This window comes from Lithobates pipiens, unplaced genomic scaffold, assembly GCF_037356315.1.
Source record: "Lithobates pipiens isolate NorthernLeopardFrog02 unplaced genomic scaffold, aLitPip1_a1.2 Scaffold_28, whole genome shotgun sequence".
Lineage (NCBI taxonomy): Eukaryota > Metazoa > Chordata > Amphibia > Anura > Ranidae > Lithobates > Lithobates pipiens.
In genome coordinates this window covers 182,574,835-182,591,913 of record NW_027507789.1, presented here as the reverse complement: position 1 = coordinate 182,591,913, position 17,079 = coordinate 182,574,835, and the positions used below count along the sequence as shown (strand labels likewise).

Here is a 17,079-nt window from a genome sequence, read left to right as displayed (position 1 = left end):
GACAAGTGTGTCTTGCCTACAGTCAAGCATGGTGGTGGGAGTGTCATAGTCTGGGGCTGCATGAGTGCTGCCGGCACTGGGGAGCTACAGTTCATTGAGGGAACCATGAATGGCAACATGTACTGTGATATACTGAAGCAGAGCATGATCCTTTCCCTTCAGAGACTGGGCTGCAGGGCAGTATTCCAACATGATAACGACCCCAAACACACCTCCAAGACGACCACTGCCTTGCTAAAGAAGCTGAGGGTAAAGGTGATGGATTGGCCAAGCATGTCTCCAGACCTAAACCCCATTGAGCATCTATGGGGCACCTTCAAATGGAAGGTGGAGGAGTGCAAGGTCTCGAACATCCACCAGCTCTGTGATGTCATCATGAAGGTAGAGCTGGAAAATAATGGTGGCCACACAAAATATTTTCACTAAGGCCGCGTACACACGCGCGGACTGTTCGCCCAACTTTGTCCGTCCAACAGTTTCGGCAAACAGTCCGCTCAAAATTAGCATGGACGGACATGCCCACACACGACAAACGAACAGTTTGCTGAAACCGTGCGCGATGACGTGAACGGCACGTACGACGGGACGAAAAATACGACGTCCTATACACTGCATTATAACTTTCGGCGTGTAAATCCTTTCTGAGCATGCGCAGAACTTAGTTTGACGAACAAGCCTACACACGGGCGGACTGTTCGCTCAAACAAGGTTTCAGCGGACAGTTTTACGGAATTTCCGAAAAACCTTGTCCGTCAAACTGTCCGCTGAAACTGTCCGCTGAAAGCCCACACACGAGCGGACTGTCCGCCCAAACACTGTTCAGCGGACAAAGTTGGGCGAACAGTCCGCCCGTGTGTACGCGGCCTTAGGGGTGCACTCACTTTTTAGGCCAGCGGTTTAAACATTAATGGCTGTGTTGAGTTATTTTGAAGGGACAGCAAATTTACACTGTTAATACAAGCTGTACACTCACTACTTTACATTGTAGAAAAGTGTTATTTCTACAGTGTTGTCACATGAAAAGATATAATAAAATATTTCCAAAAATGTGAGGAGTGTACTCACTTTTGTGAGATACTGTATACTGAAGGGCACCTTAGGGAACCATGATATAGTTGTTTATATGGCTTTGTTAGCATAGTTCATTATCAGCTATGGTAACAGGGTTCTTTGTTACACTTAGTAGTATACTGATAATCCTAACACTGTGCAAAAAGCTAAAGAAAATGTAAAGGGCATGAAAAACTTAAAACAGATGTAAACCCCAACTAACACTGGCCATACACAGCTTGAGATTTGGCTGATTCCTGCTGAAGGTCGGCCTGTTAAGGTCCTGTTGGCAATAGTCCACTGGAAAATATTAAGCCTAGGTTCACACTAGCGCAATCTCAGCGATCGTATGCGATTCGCACCCGCATTCGCACCCGCATTCGCACCGGGAACCGATCACATGCGATGTGTGAGTGCAAGTTTAGCCATACAGTTGTATGTAGGGTTGCCACCTCATCTCTTTAGGCCGGGTTTACACTGGGGCAGTGCGCCCCCCTGCCCCAAAGCACCCACCCCCCACATTGAGGGCATGCGGCCTGGTACTGTTCAGGAGGGGGGGGCACTCGCTCGACCCCACCCCCTTTCCTGACCGGCCGGGCTGGGGTCTGGTATGGATTTTGGGAGGACCCCCACGCAGTTTTTTCGGTGTAGGGGGTTCCCCTTAAAATCCATATCAGACCGAAGGGCCTGGTATGCTCTTGGAGGGGGAACTCATGCCGGTTTTTTATTTAAAATTTGGTGTGGAGTTCCCCCTCAAGATCATCAGAGCACAAGTGGCATGGCAAAGTTGGATCAGGCAAGATGGCGATCCGACTTTGATCCGAATTCAATGATATTCAATGGGCTGAAGTAGGATCAAAGTCAGACCAAAATAGTGCAGGGAGCATTTTCAAAGTCGGTCCAACTTGTGTCGGACCAATTAAGACGGCTCCCATAGGGAAACATTGATTTTCACACATCATGCGACACGGGCTCCCAATGTCGGAGTGTTTGTCGCACCAGTGTAAACCTGAAAATCGTTGGCCAAACAATGATTGCAACAAATCAGATACAGGTACTGCTTGGGTAATCAGACAGCTGCAGGTGCTGTGGCTGTCTGAATACAAAGCCAGCAAGGGAGATGTTTAGCATGGATGGGGGAATCAAGTGATTTCTCTTATTCCAAGAAAAATCCTAATATGTATTGCTAGCCTAAGGCAGGCCATACATGGGTCAAATTCCGAAAGAACTTTCTTTTGAAAATCTTATCTAAGAATTTTCATTCATATTTCGCACCATTAGTGGGCTGCAGCAACAGCCGATCTTTGTGCAGCCATCAAATTTTTTTTTAAATTTATGATTTTCTAATCAATGATGGGAGAATCGTATGAGAAATGTAATCGAAAAAGAAATGTGCATGTGCAAGAAAAGAAAATTGGCGTACAGGTAGGTCCATTTAAAATTGCCCCCGTGCCATCGCGTGCGCTCCACCGGCGGCATGTGCGCGTGTCGGTCGGGACCCCCGTGAGTCCGACCGCAGGTCTCGCCGACTCGATCGCCGCGGGGATACCCGCGATCGCCTCATGGGAAGGGAGAACGGGGAGATGCCGATGCAAACAGCATCTCCCTGTTTTGCCTAGCAACAAGTGACACTGATCTCTGCTCCCTGTGATTGGAGCAGAAATTAGTGTTCTGTAAATGACAGCCACGCCCCCCACAGTTATAAACACGCCCCTAGGACACACTTAACCCCTACACTGCTACCTCCTGGTTAACCCCTTCACTGCCAGTGTCATTTACACAGGAATCAGTGCATTTGTGTAGCACTGATTGCTGTATAAATGACAATGGTCCCAAAAATGTGTCAAAAATGTCCGATGTGTCCGCCATAATGTCGTAGTCATAATAAAAATCACTGATCGCCACCATTACTGGTAAAAAAAAAAAAATTTAATAAAAATGCCATAAAACTATCCCCTATTTTGTAAACGCTATAACTTTTGCGCAAACCAATCAATAATCACTTATTGCGATTTTTTTTACCAAAAATATGTAAAAGAATACGTATCGGCCTAAACTGAGGGAAAATTTTTTTTTATATATATTTTTTTGGGGATATTTATTATAGCAAAAAGTAAAAAATAATGCGTTTTTTTTCAAAATTGTTGCTCTTTTTTTTGTTTATAGCGCAAAAAATAAAAACCACAGAGGTGATCAAATACCACCAAAAGAAAGCTCTATTTGTGGGAAAAAAAGGACGTCATTTTGTTTGTGAGCCACTTCGCACGACCGCGCAATTGTCAGTTAAAGTGTCACAGTGCCGAATTGCAAAAAGTGGTCTGGTCTTTGGCCAGCAAAATGGTCCGGGACTTAAGTGGTTAAGGTCACGTTGTCACGTGACCTTATAAAAACCGGCCCGCTAGCGCCCGAAAAGCGATGCAAAAGCTTTGCTAAAATGCTGCTAAAGCACTGCAAAAATTACCGGCGCTTTAGCGCTGTTTTAGTGGAGCTTCAGTGTGAAAATAGCCTAAGTGATTTTTAGAGCATCTTGGATCATAATCAATCAACTGTCATTTATTTAATGCACATTTTTCCCTGCAGATACTTACCTTCACCCACGCGATTAGATTAGAAATTCTGGTATTTCTAGACATAGGCATGTGCACAGGGTGTGCCGGATGTGCTTGGGCACACCCTAATCACCCCTTGTGGTGCCGATTCCCCCTGATTCCTGTCTCCCCCTACAGCTCTTCTCAGGAGCAGAGAAAAGTCTTGCAAATAGGCCCCTTCTTTCTTAAATGATTAACAGTGAGTGATCTGTACTGATCACTCCTGTCTTCATTCTTAACTGAAGCATAGTAAACTATGTTTACTGCAGGCGACAGAAAAAGGGAAAGAGGACATCAGGGGTCTGTTTAGACCTCTGATATTTCACCAAAACCCTATAATGAGGCTCCTAAAAAATTGTAAAAAAAGTAATAAAAAATAATATTGTAAAAAAATTATAAACAAAATAAATAAATAAATAAAAATAAAAAAAACATTGACACTGTCCACTGCCCTACTGACACCAATCTTTGTTCTACTGCCACTGTCCACTGCTCTGCTAATATACATGCATGTGCGTTTGTGCTCTGGGTTTCACAGCCTAAAGCAATAGGCTACGCACACCAATGCTTCTAGATATATGGGGATGCATGCAACCGACCTCCCTTCCTTCACATGCCCTGAAAGACACCACCATTGAGCTTACAAAGGGGTTTGGCTATGGTGGTGTGGGGAAGGTAAGTATCAGCAGGGAAGTAGGGTCTAATGTACTGTCAAGAAACCCTGTAACTTTGCCCTTAGTGGGGACACTAGTTCAAGTGACAAATGTCTAAGTCTGCTTTCACACTGGGGCAGGTGGGCTTTGACAGTAAAACGCTGCTACTTTTAGCGGCATTTTACCATCATTTTAGCAGTGCTATTCGGCCGCTAGCGGGGCACTTTTAACCCCTGCTATCAGCCGAATAAAGGGTTAAATGCGCCCGTGCACCGCCACTGCAGAGGCGCTTTGCAGGCATTATATATCAAACATTATATATATTGTTTTAGCAGACACCCTAGGGAATAAAATGGCGGTTGTTGCAACTTTTTTATATTACACGGTATTTGCGCAGCAATTTTTCAAATGTTTTTTTTTTTTTAAAGAAACTGTTTCATGAACAAAAAAAAACAAAAAAAAACCACTAACGTTAGCCCAATTTTTTTGTATACTATGAAATATAACGTTACGCCGAGTAAATAGATACCTAACATGTCACACTTTACAATTGCGTACACTTGTGAAATGACGCCAAACTTTAGTACTTAAAATCTCCATAGGGCGATGCTTTAAAACATTTTACAGGTCACATATTTAGAGTTACAGAGGAGGTCTAGTGCTAGAATTATTGCTCTCGCTCTAACGATCGCGGCGTATGTAACCTGTGTGTACTGTATCTGGCTCTGATACAAGCCACTGACCTTACCGCACGTTCCTGACTAGGGATGAGCCGAACACCCCCCGGTTCGGTTCGCACCAGAACTTTCGAACGGACCCCAAATTCGAACGAACGTTAGAACCCCATTGAAGTCTATGGGACTCGAACGTTCGAAATGAAAAGTGCTAATTTTAACGGCTAATATGCAAGATACTGTCCTAAAAAGGGTTAGGGGACCTGGCTCCTGCCCCAGGGGACATGGGTCAATGCAAAAAAAAGTTTTAAAAACGGCCGTTTTGGCGGGAGCACTGATTTTAATGACGATTAAAGTGAAAAAAAAAAAAGTGAAATATTCCTTTAAATATGGTGCCTGTGGGGTGTCTGTAGTATGCCTGTGAAGTGCCACGTGTTTCCCGTGTTTAGAACAGTCCCTGCACAAAATGACATTAAACGGAAATAACACCATTTAAAACTGCTTGCGGTTTTAATGTTATATCTGGTTCCTGCAATATGGTTGAAAATCATTGAGAAAAATGGCATGGGTAGCCCTCCCTGCCCATTACCAGCCTATTTGGGTCTTGTACGCATATTAAGGGGAACCCCGTACCCATATTAAAAAAAGGAAATGCGTGTGGCCCCCAGGCCCTATATACTCAGAACTGTGTAGGTTTGTTGTGTTAAGTTGAATCTGTTTGTAATTTTCAACTGGTACATTTTTAAAGTGTAGCTCCAGTCAAAAAAACTATTTTTAAGATTTTTGGAAAACATAGGGAAGGGTTATCACCCCTGTATAATTTGTTTTGTCGTCCATCTTTTTTCATCTCACTTGCTGTTGTCTCCTTCCGTTTGCAAGTAGGAGATGTTTGTAAATTGGATGTTTGAAAGTAGGGGCCTGCCCTATATGCTCTGCAGAAATGGCGGAACAAGGTGTTGGTTTTGCCACAACATTGTAAGCCCTCAAAGTGACTCTTGGTGGGCGCTGGAGCGCCCTGCTGTGAACGATTATATCAAGAATTGTAATTACATGCCATTGTTGAACAGTGGTAGAAAAATTGACCTTTGGTGGTTGTGGTGCTGGTGCCACAACACTATAAGTCCTCACCGTTACTCTGGGTGGGCACAGGAAGGGTCCCTCCTGTGAAATATTATATCAAGAATTGTAATTACATGTCCCTGTTAAACAGGGGCAGAAAAATTTGGCCTTAGGCACTGCTGCTGGTGCCACCACACTGCAACCTCTGCCATATACTCTAGTTTTATTGCAGGAATTAGCCCTGCTGCAAAGCATTGCATCAAAAATTGTACTTAAATGCCCCTGTTAAACAGGGGCAGAAAAATTGGGCCTTAGGCACTGGTGCTGGTGCCACCACACTGCAACCTCTGCCATATACTCTAGTTTTATTGCAGGAATTAGCCCTGCTGCAAAGAATTGCATCAAAAATTGTACTTAAACGCCCCTGTTAAACAGGGGCAGAAAAATTGGGCCTTAGGCACTGGTGCTGGTGCCACCCCACTGCAACCTCTGCCATATACTCTAGTTTTATTGCAGGAATTAGCCCTGCTGCAAAGCTTTGCATCAAAAATTGTACTTAAACGCCCCTGTTAAACAGGGGCAGAAAAATTGGGCCTTAGGCACTGGTGCTGGTGCCACCCCACTGCAACCTCTGCCATATACTCTAGTTTTATTGCAGGAATTAGCCCTGCTGCAAAGCATTGCATCAAAAATTGTACTTAAACGCCCCTGTTAAACAGGGACAGAAAAATTGGGCCTTAGGCACTGGTGCTGGTGCCACCACACTGCAACCTCTGCCATATACTCTAGTTTTATTGCAGGAATTAGCACTGCTGCAAAGCATTGCATCAAAAATTGTAATTAAACGCCCCTGTTAAACAGGGGCAGAAAAATTGGGCTGCTGGCATCACCCAGAACCAAAAATGTTCTTCCAACATATCAGCGGAGGAGGAAGAGGATAGACAATCAACATAACAGGACAGTCACTCAGCATCAGCATAGGCAGTCTTGAAGGGATGTGGTATTTAAAAAAAAAAATATTCGGTTACATCAGCTTCAGGTGCTTGGTAGCTGTGGGTGATCCAAGACTGATTCATCTTGATGAAGGTCAGTCGATCAACTGATTCAGTGGACAGGCGCACCCTGTGATCGGTAACAAAGCCACCAGCAGCACTGAAGGTGCGTTCCGAAAGAACGCTGGATGCAGGACAGGCCAGTAGCTCAATTGCATACTGTGCAAGCTCTGGCCAGTGATCCATCCTCAAGACCCAGTAAGCCAGAGGATTTTCGGTGGGAAAGGTGTCCAAGTCTGACCTTGCCCCTAGGTATTCCTGCACCATGTAAATCAGATGCTGGCGATGGGTGCTGGAACCGATCATACCTTGGGGCTGTGGACTAAAAAATTGTCTGAAAGCATCAGTCAGACGGCCACCTTCTCCACCGCTCCTTCTGACCAATGCCTCAGCAACACGTTGTCCAGGACCAGGAGTTTTTAACCTCCCAGTCTCTGGGAACGCGTTGCACAGACCTTTCTGCAAGGCCTCCCGGAGATGTCTCATCCTCTGCTCCCTCTGCGATGGCAAGATAAGGTCGGCAACCTTACCCTTGTACCGTGGATCAAGGAGAGTGGCCAGCCAGTAATGGTCCCTCTCCTTGATCCGAAGAATACGAGGATCCTTCCGCAGGCTTTGCAGGATCAGGGAGGCCATGCAGCGTAGGTTAGCTGAGGCATTCGGTCCGGAGTCCTCTGGGTCACTAAGGACAACATGATCCGCAGCTACCTCCTCCCAGCCACGTACAAGTCCACGTGTTTCTTGGGACTGTAAATCATCCCTATAAGACTGCTGCTGCTGCTGCTGATGCTGATGCTGAGTGCCAGCCTCCACCTCCATGCTGACACAATCATCCTCCTCCTCCTCTTCCTCCTCCTCATCCTCTTCCTGTGTGATGGGTGGCACAGCAGGAACACTGTCTGGATAAAGGGGGCCTTGAGAGGCAAGGAAGTCCTCCTCTTCCTGCCTCTGTTCTGCCTCAAGTGCCCTGTCCATTATTCCACGCAGCGTATGCTCCAAGAGATGGACAAGAGGTACAGTGTCACTGATGCATGCACTGTCACTGCTCACCATCCTTGTGGCCTCCTCAAACGGTGACAGGACAGTGCATGCATCCCTGATCATGCCCCACTGGCGTGGTGAGAAAAAACCAAGCTCCCCTGACCCTGTCCTGGTGCCGTAGTCGCACAGGTACTCATTGATGGCCCTCTGCTGCGTGTGCAGCCGCTGCAGCATGGCCAATTTTGAGTTCCATCTGGTGGACATGTCACATATAAGGCGGTTCTTGGGCAGGTTCAACTCCTTTTGGAGCTCAGCCAGCCGAGCACAGGCATTAAATGATCGGCAGAAATGCACACAGACTTTCCTGGCCTGCTTCAGGACATCCTGTAAGCCGGGGTACCTGCCCAAGAACCGCTGCACCACCAGGTTAAGGACGTGAGCTACACAGGGCACATGGGTCAGTTGTCCCTGTCGGAGGGCGGAGAGGAGGTTGGTGCCATTGTCGCAAACCACCATTTCTGGCTTAAGCTGGCGTGGCGTCAACCACCTCTCGGCCTGCCCCTGCAGAGCTGACAAAACATCCGCCCCAGTGTGGCTCCTGTCCCCCAAACAAACCAGCGCAAGCACGGCATGGCATCGTTTTGCCTGCGTACTTGCGTAGCCCCTGGAACGCCTACGGAGCACCGCTGGTTCTGAGGACAGAGCACTGGAAGAGGCCATGGAGGAAGAAGAAGAGGAGGGGGTGGAGGAGAGAGGTGTGTCACAACCAATAGTAGCATTTTGGAGGCGTGGTGGCGGAACAACCTCCAACACTACTGCACCTTGTCCTGCATCCTTCCCAGCAGCCAGAAGAGTGACCCAATGGGCCGTGAAAGACAGGTAACGTCCCTGTCCATGCCTGCTGGACCATGAGTCAGCGGTAATATGCACCTTACCGCTGACCGCCCTGTCCAGCGAGGCAAGGACATTGCCTTCCACATGCCGGTAGAGAGCCGGAATCGCCTTCCGTGAGAAAAAGTGGCGTTTGGGGACCTGCCACTGAGGAACCGCACATTGTACAAACTCACGGAAGGGGGCCGAGTCTACCAACTGAAAAGGCAGCAGTTGAAGTGCTAGCAATTTAGCCAAGCTAGCATTCAACCGCTGGGCATGTGGATGGCTGGGAGTAAACTTCTTCCGCCGGTCCAGCAGCTGGGGCAGGGACATTTGCCTGCTATAATCGGACGTGGGTGTACCGCTAGCAGAGTTCCCGGAAGCACTTGGCTGTGACACACCTAATTCTACACCTTCATTCCTCTCAGAGCAGGTTTCAGAGAGGACTGAAGGTCTAGTGGGGTTGGAGATGCCAGCTGATGAGGAGCAAGGAGAGGTCCGCTTTGTTCTTTGGTGTGGGTCTTTGAGGTACGCTTGCCAACGAGCTGCATGGCAGGTCAACATATGTCTGGTCAAGCATGTGGTGCCCAAGCGGCTGAGGTTTTGGCCACGTGAGATACGCTTGAGACATATGTTGCAAATAGCAGCGGTGCGATCTGATGCACTCGTCTCAAAAAAGGCCCACACCAAAGAACTTTTAGAATAACGCGCAGAGGCAGCGCTCTGCACAGGCGGAGCTCTGCGGTGTGATTCAGTCGGTGTGCTGCCCCTAAGCTGGCCCCCGGAGGGCATCCTGCCTCGTTGGACATGTGCCTCCTCCTCCTCCTCCCTCCTTCCAGGCACCCACGTGGAGACCTCATCATCCCCTCCCTCTTCATCGCTGTAGCAAACCTGGCAGTATGCTGCAGCTTGTGGAACATGACTGCCAGATTGCTGTCCTTCTTGAGCATCCCCTCTCTCTGCGCTCACGCTACTGCCTTCCTCTAGCTGAGTGTCATCATCAGAGCCCACAAAACACTGGGCATCCTCCTGGAGCATGTACCCAACACTGTGCTCAAAGAGTTCAGGAGACTCCTCAGGAGGACGTGGTGGGTCTAGGGAAGGAGTCACTGATGATGACATTGAGAGGAGGGAAGACGATGCATTGGCAGCTGCTTTGCTACTACCCTGAGACTGGGTGAGAGAGGATGAGGAGGATGAAGAGGGCTTGGTCATCCACTCTACCAAGTCGTTGGCATGTTGCGGTTCAACATGTCCAGCTGCCGAAAAGAAGGACAAGCATGTCCCATGGCCACATGCTGATGACAATGCACCGCGTCCACGACCAGCACTGTTGTCTCTAGACACAGAGCCTGCTTGCCCTCTTTTATCGGCTCGCGCCTGTCTGCCTCTCCTTGTTGGCCTTCCAGACATGGTAATGGCCTGAAGGGAGTTGGGTAAAACAGCAGTTGGGTAGTTTATATTGTGCTGGAGGCACACAACACCCACTAACTCCTGCAGATGCCTTTTTTATAGAACACCAGAGATAAAGGGGTATATACAGATGTATACTGTGCTGTGCTGGAGGCACACACAACTTCCAATAACTCCTGCAGATGGCAAGTGGGCTCAAATAGAGAACAGCTATGTAGGTGGATATAGCGGTATGTACTGGGTACAGAGCACGCAGACAGCACGCACTATCTCCTAACACTACTGACTGCAAGCTCTATTATTAAAGATAGATCACCAGCTATATAGGTGAGGTGAATATAGTGGTGTATACTGCGGTCAGGGCACGCAGACAATAGCCACTACACAACAGCAAGATAGGAAATCAACCGAAAACGATCGGTGTGTACTGTGTTAAAGGTACACAGAACACCCACTGCTTCAGACTCCAACACACTACACGAGGCCGCCGCAATGGCGGCCTTATATAGTGTGGGGCGTGCACTACACAGCCTGAGCTATGATTGGCCACAGGCATCCTGCCTGTGGCCAATCATGGCTCTCCTCGCTGCTGGCGCTGCGATTGGCCAAGCATGCGGGGTCATAGTGCATACTTGGCCAATCATGAGCCAGCAATGCACTGCGCCATCGCAGTGCATTGTGGGCCGTGAGCGCCACGCGAATTTGACACGAACGGACCAAAATGTTCGGATTTCGCCGAACGGACGAACAGCCAATGTTCGAGTCGAACGTACGTTCGACTCGAACACGAAGCTTATCCCTATTCCTGACCCAAATCTTAAAAATACATTTGGACAGGGCTACATGAATGCCGTAGCTGTGATGCTTTACTTCACAGCTGCAACCTTTTTTTTTTGTAAATTCCACAACTGCAAGCCAAACTCGCTTGCAGTAGCAGCATAGTCCAACAATTTAAAACTACCATTCAGCAATGTAAAAAAAAAAAAACAAGGAGGCGGCAGTAGCACCTTATGAACGCCTGCTAGCTGCTGCTATACCACGCATTGAAAAGCAATCCACCACAGGCAGGGCCGCTGATAGGGCAGTACAACCAGCCCTGTTGTACTGGGCCCAGCCAGCAGGGGGGGCCCGAGCAGATTTCTAGCTAAAAAAACGAATTCGCTAAATAAGTTTATTAACCTGCTCCTACTTGATTGGCCCCATCAGGTTAATAGAGGGGCCCGGGAGGTGAGAGAAGAAGAGGGACTTTTTCTCCATTTTCGGGTGGAGGCATACAATCCCTGCTCTGCATCTGTGTACCTTGTGCTCACTGTATGCTTTCCTGGGCGGATGGATTCAATTGTACTGCGACTCCCTTCCCTCAATAAGTGCCGTGCTGCTGCATCCTGAAGGAGAGACTAAAAGAGAGTAATCCCGACACTGGTCCCACAGGCAAGCAAATCCCCTACACACATCACACATCACACAGGCTGAGGCTTAGTCCCCTGACTCCCCATGGTGTGCTCATGGTCATTATGATGATCAAAGCATAGCAGGTTCTCTATGGCTCTGTCAGTGTAACATGACTGTGGTGCTGACTTTCTTAATATATGGCTGTACTGTGTGTTACAGACTATAACACAGCACAGCCATAAGAAAGTCAGCACCACACAGCAGGTTACACTAACAGAGCCATAGAGAACCTGCTATGCTTTGATCATCATAATGACTATGAGCACATAGTGAGATGCTACTTTACACTTGTGATGGGCGGAAGGGACAGTAAAAACACACAGCCGAGATGCATTTTTACCACCCCCAAATCACTCCCCTTTAAGAATTTTTCACCCAAGCTTTGCAATCAGGTCCACCTGTCAGTTTTTCCTGTGGGTACAGTAGCTGTGTATGATGGGCACAGTGGCTGCGTTTGATGGCACAGTAGCTAAGTTTGATGGGCACAGTGACGGAAATTGATGGGTACAGTAGCTGTGTATGATGGGCACAGTAGCTAAGTTTGATGGGCACAGTGGCGGAAATTGATGGGTACAGTAGCTGTGTATGATGGGCACAGTGGCTGCATTTGATGGCACAGTAGCTAAGTTTGATGGGCACAGTGGCAGAAATTGATGGGTACAGTAGTTGCATATGTTCATATGATTTTCAGTTTGTTTGCGCCCCACTCATAAATTTTGAGCACCACCTGCCACTGATGTGGACCTGATTGAAAGCCCCATGTAGGTCTACAGGAGTCCAGATATGAATTGACTTGTGTCCATTCAGGTCAAAAAAATAAATAATAGAATAATAATGGTTATTAAAGCGTAGTTCCACCCAAAAGTGGAACTTCTGCTCATCTTATTCCTCCCCCGTCTGGTGCCACAATTGGCACCTTTTGAGGGGGAAATGGGATGGGGGGGTTGGGAATAAGGTATCAGCTATCCTTTTCCACTTCTGGGAGTCCCTGCCACGGAGCTGTGATGTCACCGCGGGGCTCCCTCCTCCTCCCCTGACCCCCGGACCAAAAGGGGAGAGGAGCGGGTCCTCGCACAGGTGCAGTAGGGTTTCCGGCATGAAGCTGAAAGGCTACACTGCCAGGTTCCCTTACCCGCAATAGTGGTGGAGCACCCAACAACTGATGGAAACATCCGCTGCGGGTGTCGACATTGTTGGACTGCAGGACAGGTAAGTGTCCATTTATTAAAAGCCAGCAGCTGCAGTATGTGTAGCTTCTGGCTTTTAATGTTTATTTTTTTGGGGGTGTAACACCACTTTAAAGGTTCACCTTTTGGAACATCTTACATGTTTCAGCTCCTGCCACCTTTCCCCCAGATTTCGTGACAGCATGGGGTCAGGGGCGCAGCCAGGGGTGGAGTTGTGGGCGGGGCCAAGGGGCCCTGTCAGGTACGCTGTATGGGGCCCCATGATTTCTAACAGCGGCCCTGACCACAGGTCACTTTTCAGAGGACAGTAAGCATTACCGCAAATGTGAAAGAAACTTGAAACACGTCATCCATTTCACGCTCACCACCAACCAGGTCACTCCCCAGCCACTTCCCATGTAATGCTCCGTACACACGAGCGGACTTTTCGACATCAAAGGTCCGACGGAACAATTCCGGCAGACCATTCAATCATGTGTGGGCTGCAGCGGACTTTAGTTTTGTAAAAATCCGACAGACTTTATAAATGGAACATGTTTCAATTTTTTCCGCCAGAACTCCGCCGGACCCAGTTCCTACCGAGAAATCCGCTCGTGTGTATGCTAGTCCGACGGACAAAAACCGATGCTAGGGCAGCTATTGGCTACTGGCTATGAACTTCCTTATTCTAGTCCGGTCGTACGTCATCACGTTCGAATCCGTCGGACTTTGGTGTGATTGTGTGTGGCCAAGTCCGTTCATTCGGAAAGTCCGTCAGAACTCTGTCAGAACTCCGTCAGAACTCAGTCGAAAGTCTGTCGGACCTAGTCCCTCGAAAAGTCCGGTCGTGTGTACGCGGCATTAGCCACCTCCCATAGGGGAGAGCGGAGCTCTGACAGGTCCGTCCCTGCGCAGTATTCAGAGACAGACCTGTCATCTTCCTGCTCAGCGGGGATCGATGGAGCGATCCCAGCTGAGCAAGCGGATGTCCACGGGGCGGATCATCACGGATTCCTCCCATGTGAAAGAGTCCTTATTGTGTTCTGCCAGTGGGGAGCCTTCCCAACCCACACAATACAATAAGTGTCCCTAACTATAGCTGGCAGCACTGATTGTTTTGGGTAAAACCTGACAGGCTGGTTGTACTCAAGTTGATTAATAGATTGACTTGTGTACAACCAACTCCTCTCCTGTACATACTGCTCACTGTCATACCCTCTGCACTCCTCTCCTGTACATACTACTCACTGTCATACCCTCCACACTCCTCTCCTGTACATAGTGCTCACTGTCATACCCTCCACACTCCTCTCCTGTACATAATGCTCACTGTCATACCCCCCCCCCCCCCCCCCACTCCTCTCCTGTACATACTGCTCACTGTCATACCCTCCACTCTCCTCTCCTGTACATACCGCTCACTGTCATACCCTCCACACTCCTCTCCTGTACATACTGCTCACTGTCACCGCCGCTTGGTATTCTGATCTTTGTAGGAGTAAGGAGGGCTTACGTTGGCGCATGCGTGGTAGCCACATCTTGTCTGTGCTGGGTTGGTGAAGCCTGGTACTGGCCAGAGTGGGTTGGTATATCAGGCCGGCCACTCAGACATTTTTTTTCAAAATAACCAAAAATGAAAAACAGCTGTAAACTAAACGAGTTACTGCGTTTAGCTGCGTTTGGTGCTTGAAATGCCTCTAAACTCAGCGTCTGAACTCATTTTTTTGCTTTCCAAAAAAGGCCTCTAAACTCAACTGTCTAGAAACGACTATAAACGACCCTGTGTACATGTATTGATAAGATAACATAGAGGAGAGTTCAGGGGCAGTTGAAAAAAGTGCCCAACTGCTCCTAAATGTCCGTTTACCGGTAGCAGTGAACATGAGGCCTTAAAGTGATGAGGTGGCAACCCTAATCTGGACGCAGGCCGCCTGCGTTCAAGGGTGCAGGTTCATTTGCTTGATACGTATGTTCAGGCAAGTACCAGGGTATACCCACAACTAAGGATGAGCTCAGGCGTGTTCGCATGGTCCACGCTAATCACAAGCAGTGAGACATTGCCCCGATGCGTGGCTACAGATATCGGGCAATGTCTCACTGCCTGTGGTTAGCGCTGCGCCAACTTCCTGGCGGGCTCTGCGCGTGGACCATGCAAACGCGCCTGAGCTCATCCCTACCCACAACATATATAGCTGTTTATATGCAGCAGCTATGACTTTCCGATAGAGAAGTACGTCGAACGTTTAGGTCATACTGGCCCAGACAGCCCCAGAATTCCTCCTGTGTCTACATAACAGGAAGTGTAGCAAAATCTCTCAACTGGGGCACAGATTGCAAAAATGTTCTGGCTTTCTATAAACTTTATTGTTTTTAGGCAACCAGGTTACACAACACCTACAAATGTTATTCAACAAAAATAATAATACTGTCTTTTTGCTTTCCCACTCAATGCTTACAAAAGCCCAGCATTATTAATAATGGAGATAACAAGGAGCCATGACATCAGCACACAACCAGCCCACACCACATTTCCCCGCCTCGGGCCTTCCCCCACTGCTCAATCCCCGGACTTGCGTGATCGCGGCTGCCGGGCTCTGTGTGAGCGGCCTCGGCGTGCACAACGTTCCGGGGTGCCGGAGGAAAAAGGCAGTGAGTGGCGGCTCCGGGGAGGCCAAGTCCATAAGGAGGCAGTGATTGTATGTAAACCTTTTATTTGACGCTACAGGAGTGTGTAAATGGACTTAATGTTATTCTTAATAAAGCATGATATTATGCAATGTAGAGGAGATTTGATGTGTATGGCCATTGCAGTTTTGTGTGGAGTGCCTCAATTTTTTTGGTGGAGGCCATAAAACAAGGACTGACCGGGCGTTATATACAATATCAGGTAAGGTTTTTTTTTTCAGCTGATGAAGGCTTGTCTCATAATACTGTTGATGTGTAAGGATGAGCTCAGGCGTGTTCGCACACACCACGTGCAGAGCCCGCCAGGAAGTCGGCGCAGCGCTGCGCTAATCACAGGCAGTGAGACATTTCCCGATCTCTGCAGCCGCACATCGGGGCAATGTCTCACTGCCTGTGATTAGCGCAGCGCTGCGCCGACTTCCTGGCGGGCTCTGCACGTGGTCCATGCGAATACGCCTGAGCTCATCCCTACTGTTGATGTTCCGTGCGTTTTTTTTTTTCTTTGCACATGTTAGGGCTCATTCACATGTGCGTTGAGCTGCAATTTTACCTCCCGCCTGAACACTAACATACAGAGTCACTTTCAGCAGGAGGTGCCGCCGCCGAATGCGAATATTGCAGTTCTATGAGCCACGTCAGAACAGTACCACTGCATGCAATTGTGCTTTGGTAGTACAGCAATTATATGGGTAAATCAGGAAGTGAGGAGGCGATATATTGCCTTCCCGCCGCCTGTCGAATGCCTCTAAAAAGTGGTCTGAGTGTGGATCACTTTTCCGAGAAGCGGTGACATGAGCAAGCCCTTAAGGCCTCATGCACACAAGACGCAGTTAAACGCGCGTTCAGATGCAGTTGGACAGTTTTTTCAACTGCACCTGAACTCATTCAATGTTATCCTATGTGTCCATGCACACAGTCTCGTTTTTTTCCGTTTATATGCAGTTGCGTTTAATCTCGTTTTTCCAGAAGCAAAAAAATGCGTTCAGAAACAAAAATTTCTGCGTTTCAGACGCAAAACGCGGCAAAACGCGGTAAAACGCGGCAAAACGCCGCTACCGCGTTTAGCCGCGTTTGCGTTTATATGCGTTTTTAAAGGTGACCTTTTTTTTTACATTAAAAAAAATCTCAAAAATGATTGCAAATGATGAAAAACCATTAGAAAAATATTTTAAACAATTGCAATTGCAAGTGGACAATCCACAACTTGTGGCAAGTGACGTGGCAAGTGGACAATCCACAACTTGTGGCAAGTGACATGGCAGGTGGCAAGTGATGTGGCAAGTGGACAATCCACAACTTGTGGCAAGTGACGTGGCAGGTGAAGTGGCAAGTGACGTGGAAAGTGGACAATAGACAACTTGTGGCAGGTGACGTGGCAAGTGACCTGGCAGGTGACGCGGCAAGTGACTTGGCAGGTGACGTGGCAAGTGGAA

The 17,079-nt window shown here is 48.1% G+C and overlaps 1 protein-coding gene across 2 annotated transcripts in view; it reads left to right on the top strand.

Moving 5' to 3' along the window:
* Window positions 1–15,491: 15,491 nt before the first annotated feature.
* ACBD4 (acyl-CoA binding domain containing 4) overlaps window positions 15,492–17,079 on the top strand; it is a 51,640-nt gene continuing 50,052 nt past the window's right edge. Inside the window, exon 1 of one of the 2 annotated variants that reach the window (XM_077460072.1) lies at window positions 15,492–15,657. The gene's annotated coding sequence lies outside the window, so the exon portion shown is untranslated. Of the gene's footprint in view, window positions 15,658–15,829; window positions 15,849–17,079 lie in introns of those variants that run through there. The other variant, XM_077460073.1, reaches the window with a different exon arrangement.